Below are 15733 nucleotides of genomic sequence, written 5' to 3'. Positions count from 1 at the left end.
CTCCACTAGATAAAGATGAAACTTGGTCTGTAAAGATTTACAACACTGGAAACCCTATATTGGACTGCGATGAGTCGGAATCAACTCAATGGCAGTGGGTTTGGTTTTGGTTTATTAAAGTTAAGTTTAGATGGAATTTGTGCATTAAAAACTATTGCTACACGTTAAGTTTGAACTATTTTTATATTGGGACAATGAAGCAATGTTATTTGCTACCATTTCTAATCTGATACTCCATTCTTAAACAGTGCTGGAACACTCTGTTACTAAAAGATCGGTAGTTGAAATCTCACAGCACTCCATGGGAGAAAGATGAGGCAGTCTGATTCTGTAAAGATTTTTAGCCTCAGAAACCCTACAGGGGCAGTTCTACCCTGTATTATAATATAGGATTGTTACAAGTCAGAATCTCAAACAACTCTGCCTCAAGATTCTCTTCAGTATCTGTCTTATGACACAATAATTTGTTATTTTGGGCCATGTGCAAAATGTCTTCATGAAATGAGCAATATTGCAGAAATATCCTAAAACAAAAGTTGTAGCTATGCAGCAGTGCTGAAAAGAACATTCAGTTCTGGGAAGAATGGGCTCTTCTGGAGCGCGATGTAAGCAGTGTCAGGAGCTTCTTTGGTAAATGTGTCATGAAGAGATAAGACACGCTGCTCAAAAGTCTTGGCAGTGGTTTTCATTTGTGGCAGTACTCCACTGGACAGCCAGGGCCCAAGTTGTGTTAAATAATCTGTTGAGAGAGTTTACCACACGCTTGGCTTGTTCTTGATCTTGCTTTTGTACCAGTAGGGTGACATTTTTGTTGAGGGGCTGGCATAATTTTCATCACCATACAACCCTTGCCCCTAAGTTTGGATGAATGTTTTATCTTGAATTTCAGAGCTAATGCTGAGGTTTTGCAGCTTCTTGATGTTGCGGATTTCATATTGAGTGGCTCTGTAGCATGAACCCTGGACTGCTAATTACAAGGCCTGCAGTTCAAATCCACCAGCAACTCTACAGGAGAATGATGAGGCTTTCTGCTCCCAGAAGGATTTATAGTCTCAGAAGTACAATTTAGGGTCCACGTGAGTTGAACTTGACTATGACAGTGTTGCTTTTGTTTTGTTTTGTTTTAGCAGCAGGAGTATTGTTTCTCTGCTGCTATTGGCCCTTCTTAAGACTCTGCTTACACTTTTTCTTTAACCCGTTGCTTCACACTCTTACCTCAGTATAGTTGGCATGGCCCCATTACTTCTGCTGCCTGCCTGTCTTTCAGCCCCTTCCCTGCATGCATAGCTTGAGTTCAGACTGTCAGAAAAGGTATAAGTGGGTCAGTAAGGTACATTGCCTATTGGTCATTGGTGATTACGGTGGTGGAATCAAGTGGTGTAACACATACATGGTACAGGACTCAGTAGAAGGAATCTCTTGATGGGGGAGTAAGAGGGGCAGACAGCCCTGATGGCACAGTGGTTAAGTGCTTGGCTACTAACTGAGGGAGAAAGACTTGGCAATCTGTTTCCATGAAGCTTTGCAGCCTTGGGAATCCTATGGAGCAGTTATGCTCTGACCTTTAGGGTCGTTATGAGTTGGAATTGACAGTGGGTTATGAAGTCCTGGAATGTAGTCATCTTTCTATAAACAGATTTTTCTCCATTTTAAAAGACTGTTAGTCAGTGGGTTAAACTGTCGATGTTAGTGGAGTATCAATATTCCATTCCATATTGAGAAAACATGGGGAAGGGGTTTTGTGATCTGCGTCTGCAGTTCCTTTTCAAACTGCCTGGTGTCATTTTCATCTTTGTAGCTTCTGAACCAGCCTGAAGTTTTGTTTTCACTCAGAGAACCATTCCATGCCATCAGATGCTGTGTCTCCCAAGCACCCACCTACACTGCACAGTCTGAGGTGCTGATCTTGACTAGTGTCGTCTCTATTGGGACTTTCTGTGTCATGGCACTTTAGACCCTACCACTCCCTTCCTTTAGTATCAGGCACTTTAGTGTCCCTCATGTGCTAGCACTGTCCCATTCTTTTGGGGAAGCAGAATCACACAGTGATGTAATGCCAGAGTGTGGAATTAAGCATTATACAGACCTGGACTCTCAAGCTGAGGGAATTGAAAAAAAAAGTTAGGCCTTGACATGCAGGATTGAAGGCTTTCTGCTCCCATAAAGATTTATAGCCTCAGAAACCTTGTATAGGGTCACTATGAGTTGGAAATGACTTGGTTGCATATAACAAAAACAACAACATGGACAAAATATTGAATGATGAAGAAAGCATCAAAAGAAGATGGAAGGAATACACAGAGCCACTGTACCAAAAAGAAATGGTCAATGTAAAACCATTTCAAGAAGTAGCATATGATCAAGAGCCAATGATACTGAAGGAGGAAGCCCAAGGTACAGTTATAGCATTGGCAAAGAACAAGACTCTGGGAATTGATGAAATACAAATTGAAATTCTTCAACTAAGTGATGCAGCACTGGAGGCACTCATCTGTGCCAAGAAATTTGGAAAACAGCCAACTGATTGGAAGAGATCCTTGTGCTCATTCCAAAGAGAGTGAACATCACCCAACAGAGTGTGAAAATCATCAGAAAACATCACTGATATCACATGCAAGTAAAATTTTGCTAAAGATCTTTAAAATTGGCAGCAACAGTAAATTGACAGGGAACTGCCAATTCAAGCCAGATTCAGACATTGCTAGTGTCAGATGGATCTTGGCTGAAAACAGAGAATACCAGAAATTTGTTTACCTGTGCTTTATTAACTTGCAAAGACTTTCGATTGTGTGGGTCATGAAAAGCTATGGACAGCATTTTTGAGAATGAGTATTCCAGAACACTTAATTGTGCTAATGAGGAACCTGTACATAGAACAAGAGGCAGATGTTCGAATGGAACAAGGGACGCTGAATGGTTTAAAATTAGGAAAGGTGTGTGCCAGGGTTATCCTCTTTTCAACATACTCAGTATGTATGCTGAGCAAATAATCAGAGAAGCTGAGCTATATGAAGAAAAACGTGGCATCAGTATTGCAGGAAGACTCATTAACAACTTGCGATATGCAGATGATAAACTGAAATTGAAGAGGACTTAAAATACTGATGAAGATCCAAGACCAGAGCCTTCGGTATGTGTTGCACCTCAATGTGAGAAAACAAAAATCCTCACCAATGGTCCAATAAAGAACATCAAAATAAATGGAGAAAGGGTTGAAGTTGTCAAAGACTTCATTTTGCTCAGATCATCAACAGTCAAGAATCATGGGAACAGCAGGCAAGAAATCAAACAACATAGTGCCTGAGGCAAAGCTGCTACACAAGACCTCTTTATAAAGTGTTGAAGAGCAAAGATGTCAGTTTGAGAACTAAGGTGTGCCTGACCCAAACCGTGGTATTTTCAACAACTTCATATGCATTTGAAATTTGTACAATGAATAAGGAAGACAGCAGATGAATTGGTGTATTTGAGTTATGGTGTTGTTTGAAGAAGTACAACCAGCATGCTCCTTAGAAGCCAGAATGGCCAGACTTCATCTCTCATATTTTGGATATATTATCAAGAAGGATCATTCCCTGGAGAAGGCCATAATGCTCAGTTAAGTGGAACATCAGCAGAGAAGAGGAAGCCCCTCAAGATGGATTGGCACAGTGGCACCAGCAGTGGGCTTAAGTGTAGCAATTATTGTGAGGTTGATGCAGGACCGGGCAGTGTTTGATTCTGTTGTGCATAGGGTCACTATGAGGCAGTACCAACTCAACAACATCTAACAACAACAATAACAGATCTGGACTTGAGTTCAGCCTCCTCTAAGAACTGTATAGTCCAAGCAACTTTCCTATCTGTCTAAGATTCCATTTTAAACAAAAATATTAGAAACTGTAGATAGGTTTGTTGTGTGAAAATTTATGAAGGTTTAATGAATTAATGCACTAGACTTGCAAAGGTGGTTTGAACTACAGTGTCTGTGGTTCAAGCTCACCAGTCGCTCCTTGGAAACCCTTTACAAGGTCGCTTTGGGTTAGAACCAACTCAATGGTACTTAACAGCAACAACGAGTAAAAGCTTAATTATTTTATTCCCGTTACAGTGACCATGAACTGGTTCATTTTTCTGCTGAAGTACTTGCTTTCTTGAAAGCCTTTCATTTCTGGCTATCTTGCTTGACCATTTGATGCCGGTTGCCTTTTTCTGGGCATTAATCCAACCGTTTAATGAAAAGTCAGATGTAACATCTGTGATAAAGCCACAGTACACAGCAAGTTCTTGAGTTAAGAAGATATCAGTGCATTATGGGCTTTTAATCTGCTGGAGTTTGATGCCATTTTTGGCATCACCTTTTCAGTAACTGGTCAAGAATTTGTTGGTTGGTCCATCTCAGACTCTGCTTTAACTTTTTCTTTAACCGCTTGCTGTACACTCTTAGCTCAAGATGGTAAGTTTTTTGATGTAACTGACTTGTGATTACTGTTTTAGTGCACAGTATGAGGGGGCTTGGACAACTATACTGAAATGATAATGGAATTTTTCCATGGACTTTTTGAAGCCCCCTTGTGTACTGTTTTGAGTAGTGTTGTATTGGTACTGGAAAAATGAGGCTGTGAGCCCGTGGACATATTCTGAGCTCCTTATGGGCAAGAACTCTCTTTTTCATGAAAAGGAAGGCAGGCATATGAGTGTGGTATCTTCAGGCTTATCTTTGCTTGCAGCCTATCTTTTCCTATTACCTCACCTTCTAATCTGTACAGCTTCCCAACCTGTGAGTTCTGCCTCGTTTCTGTTGGCTTACGGCTTCTGCTTCCTGCCTGCCCTGTGTTGCTCCTAGTTTCTGCCATTGTGACTCAGTAATGGCGATGAATTCAAATGCCCAGGAGTGCTGCCCTGAAACACACTCCACCATCAGGTACACTGTGTGGGTATGCAGCCAGTGATTGCTGGGTGATTCTTTGAAAGATTCACCCTTGTTTCATTCATGCCTAGCCAATTCTGTGAAATGCAGCTCACATTCCACTTGGTTTTCCACTCCCAACTCTGAACAAATCAAGTTTGCAACCATTGATTGCTTCCTGTGTCATTTGGTAAGCTTAAGAATTGGAATTAATTAGTGTTACTACATTCATCCCATTACCGCATTGCCTGCTTCAAACCCTTCATCTTGTCCTCAAACCGCCAGCCCCATTTCTGCTTCCTTGATAAGAGACACCCTTATGTAGATCACGGAACAGGTAGAGGGTATTTCTTCCTGCTCCCCTTCCATACTAGAATGATATTTTGTCTACTGTAGAAGAAGAGAGGAGTCCTGGTGTGGCACTGTAGGATAAGCACTGGACTTAAATTGCAAGGTTTTAAGTTCAAATCCACCAGCCCCACTTTCCACCCTTGCTGGGCAGCCTACTTTCCTGGATGTTCCTTAGACGACCTCTCCCAGCACACCTTTCCTCTCTGGTGGTGGTGGTGGTGGTGGTGTTCCGACTCACAGCAACCCTGCATAGGGCTTCCACAGTTACACATTGTTACGGGAGCAAAAAAGCGTGTTTCTCCCATAGAATGGCTGGTAGTTCGAACTGCTGACCTTGAGATTAGCAGCCTGACTCGTAACCGCTATGCTACCAGAGTACCTTTTTGAAGTTCCTTAAATGACCACATAAATGTGAAACCATCTAACTTCTCACTATCACAATTTGACCTCTCTGACCATTGTTGTTAAGTGCCATCAAGTCGGTTCAGACTCATAATGATCCTGTATAGGGTTCCCAAGGAGTGACTGATGAGTTTGAATCACTGACCTTATGGTCCAGTGCTTTATCCCATAGTGCCACACTAGGACTCACTCTGCGATCATAAATGCTGATCAATTCACCGTTCCCAGACTTTGAAGGTCCCTTTGATATAACTGGGTTTTCTTGGGCCAGTTTTGGTCTGGTATTGCATCTGAAAACATAGACAAACCCTAAAGCCTTTGGAAATTTTCTAGGGAGGTGGAAAGGTAGAATTATATAATGCTCAAATCTCAATCTGTGTTCTTAACTCCTCAGACACTTTCATTCCCCAGTCTTTTATAGCACTTCCCCCCAAACCTATAAACTCTACCAAAAACTTTGTGTCCCCTCTTCTTATCTTCTGGGTCTCTTTTCTTTGAAGAGTAACTGCCCTTTCCAATTCAAAAGGCCCCTGAGTGGCACAAATGCTTAGGTTGGCAGTTCAAACCCACCCAGCAGCACCTCAGAAGAAAGGTCTGGTGATCTGCTTCCATGAAGGTAACAGCCAAGAAAGCCCCATGGAGCAGTTCTACTCTGAGACACACGGGGTTATCCTGAGTCGGAATCAAACCAATGACAATTTTTTTGTTGGGGAGTAGGGTTCTGGTTTAAATATCTTAACTGCTCTGGCTTCCTCTGGTCTTCTCTATACCAGTTAGTCTGCTCAGCATTGTAAAAGTGCAGAAACATCCTGTTGATTGATCTAGTATGCCCTTACCAGCTTTCTTTGCCTTTATTTAACCTTGCAGCCTCTGATCTCCAGTGACCATCACCTGATAGAGGTGGACTGGGTTTCTGTTGTCTGTTTTTGAAGTGCCCATCTACGGCCATATTGAAGTGATGTATTTTTGTCTCCACTAGGCTGCACACATTTTAAGCGTAGGCATCCTTTCCTCTCTCTAGACCCCTAGCATCCAGCAAACTACCTGCAACATGGTGGATATCAATAGGAATTGATCAATGTTTATTGAACAGATATGTAACTGTGAACTTTCTGATTATCCCTCTCTTGCTACTGACTTGCCTTTTGTCTCCTTAATTCTGATTTTAGTTCTCCCTCCCAAGACATCAACACTCTGTCCTGTGAAGATGACCTCAGACCTCTTTTCTAGTCCTAACTTTTCTCCTCATTATAAGGCCATGTGTTTTCAAAGTTGCACTTCAGATATCTCCACATGGATGTTCCTTCAGCGTCTTAAACGCTACTAAAACCCAATAAGCCAAACTTCCCTTTCTAACTTGTTCTCCCTTCTGTGTTCCTGGACTTAGCTACTTAGGTCCCTCCCCTCCCCAGTTACCTAGGCCAGTGAGAAACCTGGGCAGGATCTTGACGTTGTGTCTCCCTGTTACGTTCTTAACGTTCTTCGATTCATGACCAGAGGGTACCATCTACCTCACTTTGGATAACTCCTTGCCATCGCAGCCTTTAGTCCTCTCACATGGGCCATTGTCTCTCTCTGAACTATTGTGATAGTCTCTTAACTGACTTCCCTCTCTAATTGGTCTCTCATGCTGCTGTCAGAATTGACTTCATAGACCACAGATCTGTTGTTACTCTGTGTTTATGGTTCAACTCACCTACTCTCCAGGTCAGAGAGTTTGTCTCCTGCAGTTCTGTTTCGTGGTCTTTATTGTCATCTGCTACAGTTTGTAATACGTGTCTATTTGTGCATTACTTTGTTGATTGACCTTTATGTAGTCCCTGTGCTTAGCATCATGGTTGGAACATAGCTGCTGCTGCTGTTGTTGTTAAGTACTGTAAAGTCAGTTCTGACTCATAGCAACACTGTATAAGGTTCCCAAGGACTTTGAATTGCCATCCTTGTGATTAGCAGTCCAGTGCATATCCTACAGAAACACATCAGGACTCCTGGGATGTAGCCCTTACAAAATATTTGTTGAATGAATAGATGGATGAACACTTATTGGTATACAGGCAGATGACTAGGAAAAAGAAATTACAGAGTCTTTAGGACTTTTGATGTGGCACTGTAGGATCAGCGCTGGACTGCTAACCACAAAGTTGACAGTTCAAGCCCACTAGCTGCTCCTTGGGAATCCTCCTATACAAGGTCGCCATGAGTCTGTCAGTTTGTTGTACCGTGGTGGCTTTTGTGTTGCTGTGATGCTTGAAGTTATGCCACTGGTATTTAAAATACCAGCAGGGTCACCCATGGTGGCCAGTTTTCAGCTGAGCTTCCAGACTAAGAGGCAGAAAGAAAGAAAGGAAGAAAGGTGGACTACTTCTGAATGTTTAGCCACAGAGAACCTTACGAATAGCAATAGAACACTGTCAGCACCAGAATATTGAATATTGACACATTTTAAATAGCACCAGAATATTGTCAGATAAAGTGCAAGACGATGAGCCCCTCAGTTTGGAAGGCACTCAACATATGACTGGGGAAGAGCTGCCTCCTCAAAATAGAGTTGACAGTAATGAAGTTAGTGGAGAAAACCTTTGGGGCTTTCATTCGCTGATGAGACACAACTCAAAATGAGGAGAAAGTTCTGTAAACGTTCATAATAATTGGAACATGGAATATATGAAATGTGAGTCCAGGAAAATTGTAAGTTGTCAAAAATGAAATGGAATGCATAAACATCGATATCCTAGGCTGAAATGGACTGGTATTGCTATTTTGAATCTGACACTCATATTGTCCACTATGCTGGAAATGGCAAATTGAAGAGGAATGGCGTCACATACATCATCAAAAAGACCATTTCAAGATCTACCTTGATGTATAAGGCTGTCTGTGATAGAATAATTGTATCCATGCTCCTAAAAAGACCAGTTAATATCGATATTACTCAGATTTGTGCACCAACCACTGAAGCCCGTGCTTATGAAATTGAAGAATGCTACCAACTTCTTTAGTCTGAAATTAATCAATATGCAATCAAGATGTATTGATAATTCCTGGTGATTGTAATGCAAAGGTTGAAAACCAAGAGGAAGGTTTAGTAGTTGGAAAATATGGCCTTGTTGATAGAAATGATGCTGGAGATCATATGATAGAATTTTGCAAGACCAATGACTTACCTTTTATAAACAACATAAAAGATGACTGGACACATAGATCTCATCAGATGGACTTCACAGAAATCAAATTGACTATATATCTGTGGTAAAAGACAGTGGAAAAGCTCCATATCATCAACCAAAACAAGGCCAAGGGCAGATTGGAACAGACCATCAACTACTCATACAAGTTCAGGCTGAAGCTGAAGAAAATTAAAACAAGACCACAAGAGCCAAAATAAGGCCTTGAACACAACCCACCTAAATTTAGTGATTGTCTTCAATAACAGATTGGATGCACTAGACACTATTGGCCGAAAACCAGAAGAGTTGTGAGATGACATCAAGAACACCATACAGGAAGAAAGCAAAAGGTTATTCAGAAGACCAGGAAGAAAGAAAGAAAAGAAAATGGATGTCAGAAGCAACTCTGACACTTGCTCTCCAGTGTAGAGATGCTAATGCAAATGGAAGAAATGAGGAGGTAAAAGAACTTAACAGAACATTTCAAAGGGCAGCTCAAGAAGACAAAGTCAAATATAATGAAATGTGCAAAGATCTGGAGTTAGAACACTAGATGGGAAGAACACAGCATTTGTCAAACTGAAAGAATTGACTAAAAAATTCAAGCCTTGACTTACAACATTGAAGGATTCTATGGGCAAAATGGACTCCTGTTGTGGTACTGTGGGTTAATGCACTGGACTGCAACATCAATTTGAACCACAGGGTCAGTGGTTCAAGCTCACCAGTCATTCCTTGGAAACCCTATACTATGGGTGGGAACCGACGCAACGGCACTTAACAGCAACAACGATGGACAAAATATTGAATGATGCAGAGAACATCAAAAGAAGATGGAAGGAATACAGAAAGTCATTGTACCCAAAAGCAATGGCCAATATTCAATCATTTCAAGAGGCAGCATATGATCAAGAGACAATGGTACTGAAAGAAGAAGTTCAAGGTGCACTGAAAGCATTGATAAAGACCAATGTTCTGGGAATTAATGAATTACAAATGGAAATCTTTCAACTAACTGGAGGCACTCACTCATCTATGCCAAGAAATTTGGAAGACAGCTACTTGGCCATTGATTGTAAGAGAATCTTATTTGTTCCCATTCCAAAGAGAGGTGACCCAACGGAATGTGGAAATCATCGGACAATATCGTTGATACCACATGCAAGCAAAATTTTGCTGATGATTATTAAAAAACAACTGCAGCAGTACAGGGAACTGCCAGAGGTTCAAGCCAGCTTCAGAAGAAGGTATGGAACGAGCAATATCATTGCTGATACCAGACTGATCTTGGCTGAAAACAGAGAATACCAGAAAGATGTTAATCTGTGCTTTACTGACTATGTAAAAGCTTTTGACTGTGTGGCTCATGACAAGGTATGGATAACATTGCAAAGAATGGGTATTCCAAAATGCTGAAGTTTACTCATGAGGAACCTGTACATCGACCAGGAAGAGGTCATTTGAACAGAATAAGGGGACACTGAATGGTTTACAAGCAGGAAAGGTATGTGCTAGAGTTGTGTTCTTTCATCGTACTTATTCATTCTTTATGCTGAGCAAATAATCCAAGAAGCTGAATTCTATGAAGAGTGTGACATGAAGAATGGAGGAAGACTCATTAGTAAACTGTGATATGCAAATGATACAGCCTTGCTTGCTGAAAATGAAGAGAAGTTAACATACTGATGAAGTTCAAAGACCACAACCTGAAATATGAGTTGCATCTCAATGTAAAGAAATTAAAAATTCTTACAACTGGACCAATAAATACCGTCATGATAAAGGGAGAAAAGATTGACATTGTCAAAGACTTCGTTTTGCCTGGATCCATTATCAACCCTCATGGAGGCAGCAGTCAAGAAATCAAACGACATATTGCATTAGGCAAAGTTGCTGCACAAGACCTCTTTAAAGTGTTAAGTGCAAAACTGTCAGCTTGAGGGTTAAGGTGCATCTGACCCAAGCCATGGTATTTTGAGTAGCCTCATATGCATGTGAAAGTTGGACAATAAATAAGGAAGACCATAGAAGAATTGATACATTTGAGTTATGGTGTTGGAGGAGAATATTGAAAGTACCATGGACTGCCAGAAGAACACACAAATCTGTGTTGAAAGAAGTACAGTCCTTAGAAGCCATTATGGTGAGACTTCATCTCTCATACTTTGGACTTATTAGGAGGGACCAGTCCCTGGAGTAGGACTTCATATTTGGTACAGTGGAGGGTCAGCGAAAAAGAGGAAGACCTCCAACGAGATGGAGTGGCAGAATGGCAGCAGCAATGTTTTCAAGTGTAATAATGCTTGTGAGGATGGCACATGACTTTCTTTCTGTTGTACTATGGCTTAGAAGTGACTTGATGGCACCAAATAACAACAACGAGTTGGCACCAATTGGTTGGCATTTAACAACAACAGCAGCAGATTCTTTCTAAGGAGCGCTGGTAGCACTGTGACGTAGGTATTGAGTTGCTAACCGTAAGGCTGGTTGTTCAAACCTACCGGTTGTTCCAAAAGAGAAAGTTGATGCTGGTTGCTACGGTAAAGATTTACAGTCTCAGAAACCCCCTGTAAGGTTGTTATGAGCCAGAATTAACTTAATGGCAGTGGGTTTATAGTCTTTCGAAGTTCTTATGACCCTTGGTCTATAACTCTAGCGTTTGGAAGTAGTACTTGGACTTTTACCTTCTATTTGCATTTATTTCCCTGAAGATGGGAGTCAACAATTCTATTACCTACCAGGCACACCTCATGTGGGTGTTGTGGATGCTCTCTGACCAAAAGATGGAACCAGGTTTGATGATAAATTTAAAGCAGCTTTAGTGTTAACACTTGTTTCATGGAGGTAGTTTGCATCTAAGGAAATGGCGATGGAGTGACAAGTGTCTAGACTCTTCCTGGCCTAGAAATGATCTCTGGGTATTTTCTCTAGAAATTTTTTTTTGGGAAAGGTGGGTCTTAAGCTGGGACTTAAAATAAATCTGTCTCCTTAGATTGTGTATTCCTTAAGGCCAGAGGCATCCTATTCTATGAAGCCTTCAGTTTCTCATTTATCCAACATTTTGGAGCCTATCTACTTAAATGGACTTTTTAAAGGTAATAGTAGTTTCCCCATAGGTTCTAAAGCTTAAGAAACCAAACTATGTTGAATAAGATTTACTGTCCTTCCTTCATAAGGCAAATTTATAGATGACTATAAGGAGCTCTGGTATTGTAGTTGTTACGAATTGGGCTGCTAACCTCAGGGTCAGCAGTTCGAAACTACCAGCTGTTCCGTGGGCGGAAGATGAGGCTTTCTGCTCCCATAAAGATTTACAGCCTCGGAAACCCTGTACAGGGTCGCTATGAGTCAGAACTGACACCACAGCACATAACAACAACAAATAATGGGTTAGATTAAGATCAGTTGATATGAATAAATATAAATGAATGTCTTCATTTAGTTTATGGGCTAAATAAAATTGACCTTTTAAATTTCTTTATCCCTCCATTTGTACATTTATTCATCTATCCACACTTGAGCAGCTATATGCCAAGTACTGTAATAGGCATTTTTAAGATTTGAAGAAAAGTAAGACTTGGTCATTCTCAAGAAATGTATTTCTAGATTCTATTTTTTTTATCTTTCACCTTAGCTGTGTAGTCAAATGTCTATTGGATATTTTCATGTGAATGTTTCTCATTCACTTGCATCAGAAACTGAACCTGTCTTGCCTTATTTTACAATCCTTTTCTCACAAAGATGTATAATCGACTGCCTGATGAGTAAAGCTAGAAATACAGGATCCATCCTTGGCTCCTTCTTCTCTTTGTGCCTCTGTGCTCAACACACAATATTTAGGCATTCTCTTAGTTAGCTATTTCTACTTCCTTAATGCCCCTTGAGTCCTGGTGTGGCGCTGTGGGTTAGTGCGCCAGACTGCAAAGCCGTTAGAACTGCAAGGTCGGCGGTTCAAGCTCACCAGCTGCTCCTTGGAAACCCTATACAGGGTCACTATGGGTCGGAATCAACTTGATGGCACTTCACAACAGCAATGCCCCTTGAATCTCTCTACTGCTTTTCAGATCCACTGGCTCATCCTGAGTTTTGTTGTTGTTAAGTGCCGTCGAGTCGGTCCCAACCCATAGCGACCCTGTACAGGGTTTCCGAGGATGTAAATCCTTACGGGAGTAGAAAGCCTCATCTTTCTCGCTGGTAGTTTCGAACCGCTGACCTTAAGGTTCGCAGCCTGATTCGTAACCACTACGCTACCAGAGCTCCTTTAGGTCATTTTTTTCTCAAGATTATACTAATATAACAGCTTTCTAACTGGTCCTTCTTCCACACTTTCTTGGTCCATTTCCCCCATCCTGAAGTCGGGATGATTTTTCTAAAGCTCCAAATCTTGAGCCATGCTTTGTCTTTTCCCAAGACCTGTTGCCTCCATTGTGCATGTCTCTTCCCTTAGAAGCCTTCCTTGTTTCTTCAAAGCAGCTTAGATGTCTCCTCAATGTACTTCATCCTATTTTTATCAGCTGTTTCCATGTTTATATTTGTTTGTTTAGGGCTCCCCTTTGTAGCCAGGCTTTTCTGTGTTGTATGCCCAGCCCAGCCACTCAGTGTGTAGTATGTCACGAGTGGACGTTTCTTGGAGGCAATGAGTTACGCTGGTGAAGTGAGCAGAGCTGGTTGAGGAACAGGCCAGACTCAGTCTTGTCTGCATATCATTGAGAAAGGCAATACAGACATATTGCTCTCCGCAGATAGTCTGTCTTTTTCTTTTTTCTTTTTTCATCGTTTGAAGGTATATGGCAACCCTGTGTCAAGCAAATCTGTTAGCATCATTTTTCCAGCAGCATGTGTTCACTTTTGCCTCTCTGTCACCTTTTGGTAACTCTCACAATACTTCAGACTTACTCATAATGCTGTGGCATACTTAACATTCTACAGCATAGTATAAACATAACTTTGATATTGCATTGGGAAACCGAAATATTTGTATTGTTGATAAATGCTGTCGAGTGGGTTCCGACTCATAGCAACCCTTTGTAGGGTTTCTGAGGAGTGACTGGTGAGCTTGAACCACTGACCTTGCAGTGCAAAGCAACCTTGCAGTCCAGCGCATTAACCTGCAGTCCTACAAAAATATTCATATGATTCACTTTATTGCAATATTTGCTTTATTGAGGTGGTCTAGGACTAAACCCACAATATTTCCAAGGTAAGCCTCTAGTCATTTATATATTTAACTCCTCCTTTATACTCGAAATAGACACTTGCATACTTGGAACACATGCCTAAAGTAATAATCAATGAAGTTGATAAAAGTTTTTTTATACTTCATCTCATATGTTCTTGAATATTTGTTTCAACCAACAACAAAGTTAAACCAAAAATTTAATGTGAATAAAGTTGGCCTCTTAGATGATTCCTGCCATATTAATTTTTTTTGCTTAATCAGAAGCTCATGCTGGTAGTAGTCAAATGTATTTTGTCCCCAAAAGGAACCAATTTGGGGTTCTTTGGAGGACAGACTTCCGGGCTGGCCACCTCAACTTTTCTATAGCGAGAAATGATTGTGAATGCCTTATAATAGATTATGTGCGTACATATGCAAATTGACATATGCTTTACAAAGTAAATAAACAGCTGAAATGTTCTGAACACATGAAATTTGATTGTAAATGCACTAGCAGGACTTGGCACGTAAAGGAAGTTTGTAGTGAGTTTTTACTTAGGTAAAAGCAGAACAACTTTGCTTATTGTTGGGGTGTGTGGTGCTGTGGAGTTGATTCCAACTCAGAGCAATCCCACATATGACAGAGTATACCTGTTCCATAGGGTTTTCTTGGCTTTAATCTTAACAAAACGATCCCTAGTGGCCCAGTGCTAGGAGTTCAGCTGCCAACTGAAAGGTCCATGGTTCAAACCCACCAGCCGCTTTGTGGAAGAATGATGGGACAGTCTGCTTCTATAAAGATTTACAGCATTAGAAGCCCCATGGGGCAATTCTCCTCCATCCTACACAGTCACCGTGGGTCCAAATGGACTCAGCAGCAATGGCTTTTAATCTTAACAGAAGCAGATTGCCAGATCTCGCTCCCAAGGAGCTGCTGGCTGGGTTTGAACCACTATCCATCAGTTAGTAAGTAGCCATTTGCGCCACCAGGACTCCTTTACTTATACTTGTTGCTGTTGTTAAGTGCTGTTGAGTCGGTGCCGACTCACAACGACCCTGTATAGGGTTTCCAAGAAGCGACTGGTGAGCTTGAACCACCGACTTTGTGGTTCAAGCTGACATTGCGGTCCAGCACATTAACCTGCAGCGCCACAAATCAGTATGATGAATTCCAATCACTTGTGTACTTTTGGAAACCTACAGATCTGTCAGGTCCTAATTCCTGGGAGTAGGCACAAAGCTTCTAAATTATTTGCTACACATTTCCCCAGGCGATTTGTTGGGCAGCCAGAACTACTTGGTTTTATAAACCAGAGCATCTCAAACCTTAACATGCACAATGGTTGTGTGGGATCTTATTAAAACACAGATTCTGACTCGGTAGGACTGGGTGGACCTGGGATTTTTCAGTCCTAACAAGCGTCCATGTAGTATCTACACTAGAAGTCTGCTGGCCTTTCAATCAAAACCCTGTGCTTTTTGGGTTTTTTTAAGTGGGGCATACTTGCCCCCATGTCCATGTCAGGGGGTCGTCTGGTGTGTTTATTTTGTAAGATGAGTTTCATGAGTTTGATTCAGGTCCAGTCTAAAATAGTTTTGTTTTGGATATTGTCTTTCATTAAAGTTTAAATACTCAGAGGACTAGTTTTTGTCCTTCTGTTCTTCCATAACCATCAAGTATATGAGAAGCGCGAATGTGAAAGTAATTTTTCATTTCTGATCTTCCTGTCAGCTCTGGTCCTTTGAGGTCAGAAAAAGACAAATGCA

Source organism: Chrysochloris asiatica, unplaced genomic scaffold (genome assembly GCF_000296735.1).
Source record: "Chrysochloris asiatica unplaced genomic scaffold, ChrAsi1.0 scaffold00032, whole genome shotgun sequence".
NCBI lineage: Eukaryota > Metazoa > Chordata > Mammalia > Afrosoricida > Chrysochloridae > Chrysochloris > Chrysochloris asiatica.
This window is presented reverse-complemented; position numbering follows the sequence as displayed.